The sequence below is a fragment of the Tachyglossus aculeatus genome, chromosome 5 (assembly GCF_015852505.1).
Source record: "Tachyglossus aculeatus isolate mTacAcu1 chromosome 5, mTacAcu1.pri, whole genome shotgun sequence".
Lineage (NCBI taxonomy): Eukaryota > Metazoa > Chordata > Mammalia > Monotremata > Tachyglossidae > Tachyglossus > Tachyglossus aculeatus.
This window is the reverse complement of record NC_052070.1, coordinates 84,407,525-84,422,035: the sequence shown is the minus strand read 5'-3', so window position 1 is coordinate 84,422,035 and position 14,511 is coordinate 84,407,525. Positions and strand designations below refer to the sequence as shown.

Genomic DNA, 14,511 nt, shown 5'->3' with positions numbered 1-14,511 from the left:
TACCGTTGGATTGTACACTGTTGTGGGCAGGGAATGTGTCTTTATCCAGTAAGCACTCAGTAAATACCATTGATTGATTTGAAAGAAACTTCAATCTGTCATTCATTTTTTGAGTGCTTCCTGTGTTCTTACGTGTACTACACTGTATTAAGTGCTTCGGAAAGTACAATATAACAGCATTGGTAGACACATCCCCTGCCCACAGTGAGCTTACTTCAAATGATAAGCAGTACCCCACACCAGAAGTGCTAGTATTTACTGGTATTTAACTTAAAATGCCCTTTTCCAATAACCTTCCCCCCCCCCCCAAAAAAAAAAAACCCACATACCTAGAGTCTCATAAGCACCTCAATCTCTGACTTTCTTTTCACCCGCTGGATTTAGCTTGTAATTTCTCCTAGAGAAGCTTCTTGGAGAAAGGGCTATGAATGAAGGTTATGCTGACTGCATGCCAGCCCCCCCATTCCTGAGTCAATTGTGCCTGCCTCTGTGCGGTGCAATCAGATGAAGAAGAACCTGTTGAGATGGGGATGAGGGCTGCTGAGGGATGTTATATCCTGCTATTTCCTCTCCTCTGTGAAGAGAAAATGCCAATTGAGCCAATACTCATTAGTGTAAAAAACATAGATTCTTTCCACCTGAGAAACCCATGTCTACCATAAAGTTTATTTTCAGCGTTCTTGTCTTCCTGAGCTCTTGGGGCCCCGCACAGGCATTTCATTTCTGCATAGCACTGACTGCCTTGTGAAGAGGTGATTTTTATAGGCCAATTTCTTCTTTCCCTATGTGTGTGTTTTATCTTGACTACCTCATTAGATCGTAAGCTCTGGAAGGGAAGGGGCTTTTGCTGTGGGGAATTACAACTTAGTAGTATAGTGTGCTTCATGAAATAGGTACTCAGTAAATATGGATGGCAGGCAATCAATTAATAGTCTTAATTGGGTTCACTGCATGCAGAGTGTTGTATTAAGCACTTGGGAGAGTACAGTAAAGTTAGTAGATGTGATTCCCTTCCCTCAAATAGCTTGCCATCTAGAGGGGAATTACCTCATCTATTAAATGGGCATTAAGACTGTGAGCCTCATGTGCAACATGGACTGTGTCCAACCTGATAATCTCATACCTACCCCAGAGCTTAGTACAGTGTCTGGCACACAGTGAGCATTTAATATATTACCATTTAAAAAAAAATGTGAAGTGGACAGCTGGACACAAAAAAACCTTATAGGTGGAGGAAGCCACCAAGTTTGAAGATATATACATGAGCTCTTTGGGGAAAGTAGGGTGTTCCTATTAGTCATAGAGGCAATCCCTCATGCGGTGTTCAGTATAAGCACCCAGCTTGATGCCAATTTACTCAGAGTTCCCAGCTATTTCCCACAAATAAACTTAAAGGGGCATTTTTTATAACTTTTCCTTAAAATTCATTTGGGGAGTGGGAGGCATGCATACCAGACTGCAATCTGGGTAGAATGTTTTGTTACTGTTCCTCTGACTTCTAAATACATGGACTGGGGCAGCAGCCTTTCGTACATCACAATGGATCTGAGATAAAGCCACACATATATTCAGAGAAGCTGAAGTCTTTCCTCTAACAGTCATCAGTATTTATGTAACATCTACTAGTTGAACAGCACTGTTCTATACACTTAGGGATATTCAGGGAAAATACTAGATGTGGTCCATGTCTTTTCAACTTAATTCTAAGACTGAGAGACCCAAATAAAATGGGCCTCATGACAGGTCACCAATGTCTGGGAGTGAAGCTAGTTCCAAAATATCCCTGAAGGAACAGGAGAAAATTAAAAGTGGTTTTTTGTTGTTGTTGTTTTGTTTTTGTTTTCAAAGGGACAGGAGGAGGTATTGGTTCCTTGGGGGTTGAAATTTCCAGAGCCTAATGTAATTCTTTCCCTAGACCAAGGGATATCCTGACACGTAAGAGGATAAGGGATACCACAGACACTTGAGGTCAAACTTAGGGCTAGTGATAGTTTCCAGACCTTTTAGAGAATCAAGAGGATCAAAGGACTAAAGGGTTGACATCTCCTATGATCCCAGAAAGGGGAATCTGTGGGAACTGGAGTCTAAAATGTGCTGAAATCACAGTGTGTGATATAAGATCACAATACTGTCTTGTCTTTAGGTTTTATTTCTGGTGTGCCTGAATATGATGAATTGGAAATTAAATGATTCCTTGTTATTCTACTAGAGGCTGAAAGCACATGATCTTCACTCTTGAAAACAAATTCTAATTTTTTTGCATATTCAGATCAAAAAACACTTTAAAAAGCAGGCACCTCAAGGCAGGAGGAGAGGAAAAAAGGGATATCCAGAAAGAAAAATGCTTGGAATGAACAAAGAAAGGGGCCTTCTAGAGATAATGCTTACCTATTTCCTTGAGAGATTATTATCAGTAGAACAATTAATGAATGGTCTCACCTCCTTCCCTAGAAAACAAAACCAGTCCCTAACCTCTGATGATTGTTTGAAATGAGTATCTGTAGCTCTTTAGGTTGTTTAGATTAAAGCAAGTTATGAGTATATTAGTATGTGAGAAAAATGAATTTTGAAAAGCAGCATGTCCTAGTGGATAGAGCACTTGCCTGGGAGTCAGAAGGACCTGGGTTCTAATCCCAGCTCTGCCACTTGTCTGCTGTGTGACCTCGGCAAGTCACTTAACTTCTCTGTGCCTGTTACCTCATCTGTAAAATGTAAATTAACATCGTGAGCCCTATGTGAGACAGAGACCGTATCCAACCCAATTACCTTGTATCTACCCCAGTGCTTAGTACAGTGCTTGGCACATAAGTGCTTAATACATACCACAAGTATTACTATTATTATTATTTTCCCCTCAGCCTTCTAGACTGTGAGCCCGTTGTTGGGTAGGGACCATCTCTACATGTTACCGACTTGTACTTCCCAAGTGCTTAGTACAGTGCTCTGCACATAGTAAGTGCTCAATAAATATGATTGAATGAATCCCCAGAATCTCTTTCGAACCGTCCCCCTTCCTACATTCCTCCCTCTCCCTTTCTTTGAAACCTATATTATGCATCTCTACCACCCACTGCATTTACTAGTTACCATCATCTTCCACCCCTCAGCCCCTACCTCCAACTTTTTGAATGATTTCAATCCCTTTCTCACATTGCTTCTCTCTTTCTCCATTGCTCCACTGATCCTTGGGGACTTCAGTTTTCATGTGGACATTCTTGACGATTCTTCTGCTGCTTGCTTTCTACCATTCCTCAATTCCGCTGACCTCCTGTTCCAACCCAACTCACCAACTAGGATGTATACTTGATCTCATCATCTCTAGTCACTGTAATGATAATAATAATAATGATGGCATTTATTAAGCGCTTACTATGTGCAAAGCACTGTACAATAGCAACCCTCACTAATTCAGAGATCCTCTATTCTACCACAACCTCCTTGCTTGCTTTGTCTCACCTGCCCTCTTCTCACAAATCTGTCCTGTTCCTCCTCAGAGACCTCTTATCTCTTGACCCCATCCAATTTCTCATTTATTCATTCATTCAATCATATTTATTGAGCGCTTACTGTGTGCAGAGCTCTTGGGAAGTACAAGTTGGCAACATAGAGAGACGGTCCCTACCCAACAGCGGGCTCACAGTCTAGAAGGGGCAGACAGACGATGAAACAAAACGTATAAACCAAATAAAATAAATAGAATAAATATGTACAAGTAAAATAGAGTAATATGTACAAACATATATACAAGTGCTGTGGGGAGGGGAAGGAGGTAAGGCGGGGGGATGGGTAGGGGGAGAGGAAGGAGGGGGCTCAGTCTGGGAAGGCCTCCTGGAGGAGGTGGGCTCTCAGTACGGCTTTGTCTCCATATGCAAACTATCTTCTCTGGATGTCCAAACTGACACCCTCTACACCACCCTCTCTATGGAACTCAACTCACTCCCCTTTCCCTTTGTCGGTCTCATACCACTAACCCTCACTGTGCCTCATTTAGTCTCCATATGCAATCTATCTTCTTTTGATGACTAAACTGACACCCTCAATCAATCAATCAATCAATCATATTTATTGAGCACTTACTGTGTGCAGAGCACTGTACTAAGCGCTTGGGAAGTACAAGTTGGCAACATATAGAGACAGTCCCTACCCAACAGTGGGCTCACAGTCTAAAAGACCCTCACCACCTTCTCTGTGGAACTTAACTTGCTCCCCTTTCCCTTTGTCAGTCTTGTACCACTAACCCACAGCCCTGGGTCACCTCCACGGTCCACTTTCGTCACTCCTGTGTATGAGCTATGGCACACTGCTGGCAGAAATCCAGATATCAAACATACTGCCTAATGGAAAGAGCATGGGCCTGGAAGCCCGAGCACTTGGGTTCTAATCCTGGCTTTGCCAATTACTTTGATGGCATTTATTAAGCGCTTACTATGTGCAAAGCACTGTTCTAAGCGCTGGGGAGGTTGCAAGGTGATCAGGTTGTCCCACGTGGGGCTCACAGCCTTAAACCCCATTTTACAGATGAGGTAACCGAGGCACAGAGAAGTTAAGTGACTTGCCCAAAGTCACACAGCTGACAATTGGCGGAGCAGGGATTTGAACCCATGACCGCTGACTCCAAAGCCCGTGCTCTTTCCACTGTGCCACGCTGCTTCTCACAATTACTTGTTGTGTGACCTTGGGCTAGTCACTTAACTTCTCTGTGCCTCAGTTTCCTCAACTGTGAAATGGGGATTCAATACCTGTTCTCCCTCCAAAAGTGTGAGCCCCATGCAGGACAGGGACTGTGTCCGATCTAATTACATGCACTTACCCCAGCACTTACAACAGTGTTTAACACACAGCACTTAACAAATATCATTAATAAAGGCAGCAGAAACAGAATGTTTTCTTAGGAGCAAGAAAACTCCCTCTGCCTTCTGGGAAATGTATTCTCCTTAGGTAGTATTCCCTATCCCTCCTATTCCCTTCAGCCTCTTAGCCTCCAAAAGAGGTTTGCATGATAACTTGTGACACAACACAAATACTATCCCTCCTATTCCCTTCAGCCTCTTAGCCTCCAAAAGAGGTTTGCATGATAACTTGTGACACAACACAAAATGATAACACTTTGTGGTTTACCAGTCTTTGTAGTTGACACCTTCCAGTCTGGTCATCCTATGGAGACCGATCTTGAAGTTCTCTGGATTTATGTTAATGCAAAATCTGAGTGAAGGGTATGTCTTCTCTTTCTTTAGTGCTAAATTCCCCTCCTCTTGGTGCTCCCAGACTCTCAACTGGAATGTACTGATTCTGGGGACACAGTAGAATGTGTTCTCTCTTCTAGTGACTGGCTGGAGCACAAAATGCAAGAGGGCCTGACTGTAAAGGAAGCAGATTGGATCCTTATAGCCTGCTTTCTGAGAAGAGCTCCTCCCCCCCCTTTTTTTAGTTTGAAGTTAAAAGTACTTATTAAGTATTTACTCTGTGCAGACCACTGTACTAAGCACTTGAGAGAATACACTTGAATTAGTAGACAAAATCCCTGCCTTCAAGGAACTTGCAATCTAGCAGTGTGGGTATTCAGGACTCTGGTGAGGATAGGGGGAACTTAGACTAGAACAAATTTTTACAAAAGCAGGGCTAGGGAGCCACTCACTGAAGGCCGATGACCACTCTCTCCCCCTTCTAGACTGTGAGCCCGCTATTGGGTAGGAATCATCTCTATATGTTACCAACTTGTACTTCCCAAGCACTTAGTACAGTGCTCTACACACAGTAAGCACTCAATAAATACAATTGAATGAATGAATAGATTATAGGTAAAAGAAAGGAAGCACTTCATACAGGTGGCAAATCCAGGAAATTTGCTAGCATAGGAGATTGTGCAGGCAGAAGTTCTTAGTACAGTGCTCTGCGCACAGTATGGGCTCAATAAATATGATCGAATGAATGAATGAAAATTGCACTGGGATCAAGGGGGCTTGGATGTGTGCAGCGGTTATTAGAGGAAACATGTTCAAAATGTTTAAATGCACAGGGGATGCTTTAAATAGATTCATTAGTGGTAGATCCACAATCTTTAACTAATGGGGGGAAAATTGATGGGATGTTATGCAATACATGCCCAACCACGCAGGTGGAGGTCAGAGAGGCCGTCCAATACATTGTTCTTCCAAATATCTTTTGGTGTTGCTGCTCCTTTCTACCCCATGTGTGGCTGTCTCTTCCAATTGGCTCAATTCACCATATTTCTTTGGAATTTACTTTGTGCAGTGCACTGTACTAAACACCTGGGAATGTACAGTAGACCTGAAGAAGCACATGCCATAGTGAATCGAGCATGGACCTGTGAGACAGAAGATCGTGGGTTCTAATTCCGACTCCACTGCTTGTCTGCTGTATGATGTTGAGCAAGTCACTTCACTTCTCTGTGCCTCAGTTACCTTATCTGTAAAATGGGGATTGAGACTGTGAGCCTCAAGTGGGACAGGGACTATGTCCAACCTAATTTGCTTGTATCCCCCCCAGTGCCTGGCATATAGTAAGTGCCTAACAAATATGACAATTAATATTATGATTATTACATGAAACATAATCCCTGCCCTTAAAGTTTTTACAGTCTAGTGGGGTGGATTATCACCATCCCATTGGGACTTCCCATCATCCCAGTGGAGTGAGACCCCCGGCCTTCTCACCCCCTCATTAGGCACTTCCTAACCCCTGGAAGTACCCACCTCAACCTCTGCTGCAGTGGAAAAAGTGAGAGCATCAGAGCCTCAAGCCTTTTCAGCTTTTAGAAAGTTAGAAAGGTTGTGGTCATGACTGTGGCTGTTAACTTGGACTATGAGCCACAAGAGTCCTGAAACTCTGCTTCTCTCATAGTAGACTATTGCTCTTATTGAATGCATCACTGTCCTTGCCTTATTTTGCTTTTGTGTTTTTATGGTTCCATCTTTATGTGTCTGCCCCAAACTCCACCAATCTTTATTCTTACATGTTGGGGTGGGTCCTGGGGACCAAATCTAATTTTCCCTCGAACCTTTTCCCAGCACTTAGTGCAGTTCTTTGCCCATATAGGCGTTTAATATATTCTATTGCTGGTGCTGACTAGATTATTGGTCTATCTCACAGTGAAATTTCTTAAAGGACTTTTACAACATAAGGAAAGCAAAGAAAAACATTGGATTACTCAGACCAGGAGCTATGTAATATAGAAGCCCTGTGATAGGAGCTGCCTAGTTCTATTCATGTTCAGGACCAAAGACAGAAATTCATATTTACACCACTTATTCAATGGTATTTATTGAGCACTTACTGCAAGGAGAGCACTATATTAAGTGCTTGGGAGAGTACGATATAACAATAAAGGGACAAATTTCCTGACCACAGCAAGCACACAGTCTAGAGGACCACCAGAGCACTGAGTACAATAAAAGACCTCTTCACAGTTTATGGTCAAAATCCAAAATTTTGTTACTAGGAATAAGAGATAGGACATCTCTTGGAGTAAGACAGTGAAAACAGAAAAGGGGTCTTGGTTAAGAGAATTTGAAGAGAATATTTTTAGAAAAAGGTTAGACAATGGAAAGAGAAATTAGAAGGCATTATCCCCAGTCCTTTAGACAATAATACACAAAGCTGTAAAGATAAGGCTTTGCTATGATAGTCTCTCTTATTTAGGAACCGCTGGTCATTCATTGGTCTTTTCAGCCACATTTGTATGCATGCGAAATAACACCATCAGTGCATCATCTTTCAACACAAAGGACAATCATATTGATATTTGAAAAGCAGTTGAAGAAATCCTTAATTCTTTTGTTGAATTTAAATCTGCTCTGGAGACCCCTTAGTTCTAGTAGGAATAGCCATCATGCTAATCATGAATACTCTGGGTAGCAAAAGCAAATGTATTTTGATAACAAACACAGTGTCTAATTGGTCTTTCAACTCAATATGTGTTTCTCCAGTACACTCTTTACTTTGTCACTAACCAGCTAAATAACAATGGTAGTTCTCACACTGATACTGTAAAAATAAATTGTTTTGTCATGGCAAAAAATAGCATCCTTAGCATAGCAACTGGTTTGAGGAGGCAGGGGTGTGTGTGTTTGTGATTGATTAATAATTCGCTCCTCAGTGTATTCTCTCTGGTCATTTCTGTTTATCACCAGACAGGCTTAATTGAAACATCAGGGTTGATTGTCATTTTCCTAAATATTTCATTAAAAAAATCTGATTTCTAAAAAAATTCAACAGGTGGATTAGTTATTAAACACTGCTTTTTTACTCCCAAACAGAATGGTAAATTAGCTTTGTTCCCTGTTCTCCCAAGAAAGGAAATGAACATTTTATTCATAGCATTGAATATTCTAGTAAACCTGAGAGCGCATTCAGAATGAGTGTTTACTGATGACACAACTGGACCAGCAAGATAGCTATCTTAAACTGTGACCTTCATATGTCAAAATGGATTCCTACAATAATCTTGAAGTATAGAACTGAACTAAATTATTCAATATGCATTCATTGCAGAGATCTTTTTTTTTGTTAATTCTATAATAAAATGTCTTCTGACAGTTGTTTCCTCTGGGTAGCCAGTGTAGTTTCAAATGATGTAGTGGACAATGACTATTGTGCTGTGAAAACAGCACTGGCACTATGCTGTGGACTGTCTAGCCACCAATGGATCCTACATATAAAACTGATTTTTGTGCACTTAGTGTGCTTCATCCCTGGCTACCTCATTGCTTATCACACTCCATACCTTGGTGGGAACAGAACCAACAGGAACCAGAGAGGCTAAGTGCAGCTGTGAAAACCAGTGTGAAAACGTCATGGCCTAGTGGAAAGAGAACAGGCCCATGAGTCAAATGACCTGAGTTCTAAATCATTCATTCAATCGTATTTATTGAGCACTTACTGTGTGCAGAGCACTGTACTAAGCGCTTGGGAAGTACAAGTTGGCAACATATAGAGACAGTCCCTACCCAACAGTGGGCTCACAGTCTAGAAGGGGGAGACAGGGAACAAGACAAAACATATTAACAAAATAAAATTGATAGAATATGTACAAGTAGATATGTAGTTTGACCTTGAGCAAGTTATTTAACGTCTCTGGAGTTCCCTCTTTTATAAAATGAGGAATGTCATCCTCCCTCCAGCTTAGATTCTGAGCCACATGTGGGGCAAAGATTGTGTCCAACCTGATTATCCTGTATCCCCTCCCAACACTTAATACAGTGCCAGGCACATAGTAAGTACTTAATGTAGCATTTTTAAAAAATTGTCACTAGAATTAATTTTGTGTGTGTGTGCAGGTCCTGAGCACTCAGGACTAAGACTCCTCTGTTTTTCTAAATGAGAAGCACCTTCATTCAAGTCCATAAACTTGAAAGGACCCATTTCTCTCCCTGTTGTCTAAATGACCTTTGCTATCATCATCTAGACTTAAAGCTCCTTGTGAGTAGAGATCATGTCCATTAATATATATATAAATTAATATATATATATATATAGAGAGAGAGAGAGAGGCAGTGTGGCTCAGTGGAAAGAGCCCAGGCTTGGGAGTCAGAGGTCATGGGTTCTAATCCTAGCTCCACCACTTGTTAACTGTGTGACTTTGGGCAAGTCACTTCACTTCTCTGTGCCTGTTACCTCATCTGGAAAATGGGGATTAAGACTGTGAGCCCCACTTGAGACAACCTGATCACCTTGTATCCCCCCCAGCACTTAGAACAGTGCTTTGCACATAGTAAGGACTTAAAAATACCATCATTGTTATTATAAAAAGTGAAATATGGTAATTTAAATTCCTACGTGACCTGGAGGCACTGAAGTGACAGTTGAGGGTTGTAAGTGGGGAGATGAAATGTGGAAGGCCTTCTGGAGAAGATATAGTGTGAAAAGGGCTTAAAGGATGGAGAAAGCATGTGGTCTATCAGATATGCAAGGCACACCATTGGGTGGGGAGCTGGGACAGACAGGATAAGGAGTTCCCACGGAGCAATATGTGGCACATACACTGTAAGCTTGCTGTGGGCAGGGAATGTGTCGGTTCATTGTTATATTGTACTCTCCCAAGTGCTTAGTACAATGCTTTGCACACAGTAAGCACTCACTAAGTACGATTGAATGAAAATACTTGAACTTGAAATGTGTATATAGCACATTTTATACATATGCATTACATGTAATTAATAGTATATGCATGTATATGTGTTTATGTGTACATTTGTGTAGATATATGCACACAAACAAATATATACACACACTCTATTAATTCTTCACATCTGTAGTGTACTGTAGTGTAAGTTCCCCTTGCTAGATTTAAAGTTACTTGTTGACAAGGATATTGGCTATTTATAATAATAATAATAATAATGGCATTTATTAAGCGCTTACTATGTGCAATGCACTGTTCTAAGCACTGTGGGAGGTTACAATGTGATCAGGTTATCCCATGGGGGGCTCACAGTCTTCATCCCCATTTTACAGATGAGGTAACTGAGGCTCAGAGAAGTTAAGTGACTTGCCCAAGGTCACACAGCAGACATGTGGCGGAGCGGGGATTCAAACCCATGACCTCTGACTCCAAAGCCCGAGCTCTTTCCACTGAGCCATGCTGCTTCTATAGCCATGCTGCTTCTATTTCTATTGTACATTCCCAGGAATTTTAATACAGTATTCTGCACCCAAGGGTTCAAATACTTTTGATTAATTTATTACAGGCCACATATGAAGAGGGTTCCAGCTGGAGCCCCCTAAGTAGGATGTGATCCTAAATATACAATTTTAGCTTATTTGCCCCATTTGCTTATCTCAGGTATGGGCTAGTGGTGTACTTCAGGTGATAGGGGAAGAGACAGATTTACCTTGCTTATAATATAATTTTTAGCACTAATTTGCACGTGGAAACTGTCGGACTGGTACCATGGCAACTCTAGGTCCGTCAGCACCACTGTAATGGCATGTTGTCCCGTGATTCAAAATCAAGCATCCCAATCCACTCAATGGGACTCTAATTCCAAACACTCCAGTAAGACCTCTTAAGACCTCTTAAAAACCCAGGAGGATGGACATTTGAGGAATTCAGAATCCTTGAATTGTGTATCTAGCTCTATCATCTACTCATACTGTGACCTTTATGCAGGTTCTGTAAATTTTGTTTCATTTTGTAGGACACGTGACTCAGGGACTCAATTCCTTCTGCATTATTCTCAATCAGTGGTACTTTTTGAGCACTTACTGTGTGTGGGACAACCTGATAACCCTGTATCTACCCCAGTGCTTAGAACAGTGCTTGGCACATAGTAAGCGCCTAACAAATACCATAATAATAATAATAATAAAGCACTGGACTAGGTTTTTGAGAAAGTACAATGCAATAGAATTGGTAGACACAATCTCTGCCCTACAAGGACCTTAAAGTCAGCAGGGGAGGCAGACCCTGAAACAACCTACAGATAAAGGTAACAGAGTTTAAGAACATGAATGTAAGTATTGTATGACTAGTGTGAATATCTAAGTGCTTAAGGACTACACAGCTAAGCGCGGGAAATTAGAGCTTAGGGCAGGTCTCTTGGAGAAGCGGCAATTTTAGGAGTGTTTTGAAGGTGGGGAGACTTGTGGATGGACAAATTTGAAAGGGAGGGAGTTCCAGGCCTGTTGGAAGACAGTGGCATATTGTCAGGGGCAAAATAGTCAAGTTGGAGGTATTGTGAGTAGCTTAGCATTACAGGAGCAAAGTGTGTGGGCTGAATTCATTCATTCATTCAATTGTATTTGTTGAATGCTTACTGTGTGCAGAGCACTGTACTAAGCGCTTGGGAAGTACAAATTGGCAACATATAGAGGCGGTCCCTACCCAACAGTGGGCTCACAATCTAGAAGGGGTAGACAGAGAACAAAATAAAACAAGTAGAAAGGTGTCAATATTATCAGAATAAATAGAATTATAGCTATATACACATCATTAATAAAATAAATATAGTAAATATGTAGAAATAAAATAGATTAATAAATATGTAGACATATATACAAGTGCTGTGGGAAGGAGAAGAGGGTAGGGCAGAGGGAGGGAAGAAGGAGAAGGGGAGGAAAAAGGAGGGGCTCAGTCTGGGAAGGCCTCCTGGAGGAGGCGAGCTCTCAATAGGGCTTTGAAGGGAGGAAAAATATGGAACATTTCACAAATTTGTGTGTCATCCTTGCTCAGGGGCTATGCTAATCTTCTCTCTATCGTTCCAATTTTAGTATATGTGCTGCCAAAGGGAGCACACTGAATTGTTGTAGGAACTCAGTGAAGAGGTAGGGTAGGAGGGGAAGAGCTGATTGAGCGCTTTGAATCTGTAAGGAGTTAGGTAAGGAGTTTCCATTTGATGTGGAGGTGAACTGTCAACCATTGGAAGATTTTGAGGATAGGGAGATAAGGATGAATGGTTTTTCAGAAAAACAGGGGTAGAGGAAGAGGAGTCAGTGAAAGAGACTGAGGAGAATTGGTTAGGGAAGTAGGAGGAGAACCAGGAGCGAAGACAGTTTCAGTGAAGCCATGACTAGAGAATGTTTGAAGGAGAAAGTGGTGGGTCACAATACCAAAGGCAGCTGAGAAGTCAAGGAGAGTTAGGGTGGAATAAAAGCCATTGGAATTAGCAAGAAGGAGGTTAATTGGTGACCTTTAGAGAGGGAAGTTTACATGGAGTAATGGGGGTGAAAAACAGATTTTAGGGTTCAAGGAGCTGTAAGAGAGGAAGTGGGCAGCAGTGAGTATTAACTCAAGGAGTTTGGAAAGGAACGATAGGAGGAACGAGAAGCAGCATGGCGTAGCGGATAGAGCCTAGGCATGGGAGTCAGAAGGTCACGGGTTCTAATCCCAGCTCTGCCATGTGTGCTGTGTGACCTTGGGCAAATCACTTCACTTCTCTGTGCCTCAGTTACCTCATCTTTAAAATGGGGATTGAGACGGTGAGCCCCACGTGGGACGAGGGAGTGTCCAACCCGATTTGCTTGTGTCCACCCCAGCACTTAGTACAATGTGTGGCAAATATTAAGTGCTTAACAAGTGCCACAGTTATCATTATTAGGAGGGAGTTAGGGTGATAACTGGAGGGTGCTAAGCAGTGTGGCTCAGTGGAAAGAGCACAGGCTTTGGAGTCGGAGATCATAGGTTCAAATCCCGGCTCCACCAATTGTCAACTGTGTGACTTTGGGCAAGTCACTTAACTTCTCTGTGCCTCAGTTACCTCATCTGTAAAATGAGGATTAAGACTGTGAGCCCCACGTGGGACAACCTGATCACCTTGTATCCTCCCCAGCACTTAGAACAGTGCTTTGCACATAGTAAGTGCTTAATAAATGCCATTATTATTATTATTATTATTATTATCAAGGGAGAGTTTGAGAATTTTTCTTCCTTTTGTTTTGTGTTTTTTGTGTGTTTGTAGGATGGGGGTACGTAGGCAAGTTTGAAAGCAGTACGAAAAAAGCCATTGGAAATTGAGTGCTTGAACACTGTGGTCTGGGAGGGGATGAGGGATGGAGTATTTGTTTTGATAAAGTGGGAAGCGATGAGGTTGGAAGGGGTAGAATTTGAGATACTGCTCATAGGGATTGAAGTCAAAGAGAGGGCAGAGGATGAGTAAGGGACTGGAGAGGAGCAAGGGAGATTTTAAGGGGACCACAACTCAGTTTTAATTTAAAATTATGAAGCCCTATATGCTCTCAGTGTTAAATATTAAGCCCCAGGTGTTGTAGCTACCTGAATGACACCAGCATTGATTATGGAAATAAATTGTACTTAGCTGCTAGAGCACTTTATTTGTTGGCTATAAGTAAAGCTACCTTTTTGATCTGGGCTTCTTCATTATTTTTGTGGTTGTGCAATTAACTTTCCGAGCCTTACAGGCATGCATTGTTGAAACTCAAGGGTCTTAAGCTCAGTATTTTTGGCTTTGAAGATTCATTTTGTTTGAATCTTTATAAATATAAATTCATTCTCATAAAGTATTAATATTCCCTCTCCAGGCCAAAGGGGAAAAATGAGTAATAATGAATAAGGACCTCTGCAGAATCTGTACTCATACACTTTAATATTTTCCCAAAGATCCTCCTTATTTTGTTTTCAATGAGCAACAGCCTATTTTATTGATGTGAGTAAAATGCTTTGAATCAATGGTGGAGTGAAGGATACATATCATATTCAGCAATGCCAAACACATATTAGGGAGACAGCAGTTAATCAGATGAGTTCACAAAATAAATGCTTCTTACACTCTACCAAGCTTGATAATTCTAGTTATTCTGCCCTCCAGACTGTAAACTCCTCATGGGCAGGGAATATGTCTACCAACCTGTTGCGTTGTACTCTCCCAAGGTCTCAGTAAAGTGCTTAGCACCCACTAAGCACTCAAATCTCAGCGTGCTGTTTAGGTGTTTCCATTTTCAAGTTGTTTCTTTCCGCTGCATCACCTGTGAATTCCACACCTTGTAAAATATAAGACAGGAGGTTTCTTTGTATCCAGTCATTTCCTGGGGTGTTTG

General features: G+C 41.6%; 1 non-coding gene across 1 annotated transcript; it reads right to left on the bottom strand.

Moving 5' to 3' along the window:
* Positions 1-12,145: 12,145 nt before the first annotated feature.
* LOC119929156 lies at positions 12,146-12,252 on the bottom strand. The gene has a single exon (XR_005451294.1). It is a non-coding gene; the product is annotated as a U6 spliceosomal RNA (small nuclear RNA).
* Positions 12,253-14,511: the final 2,259 nt, after the last annotated feature.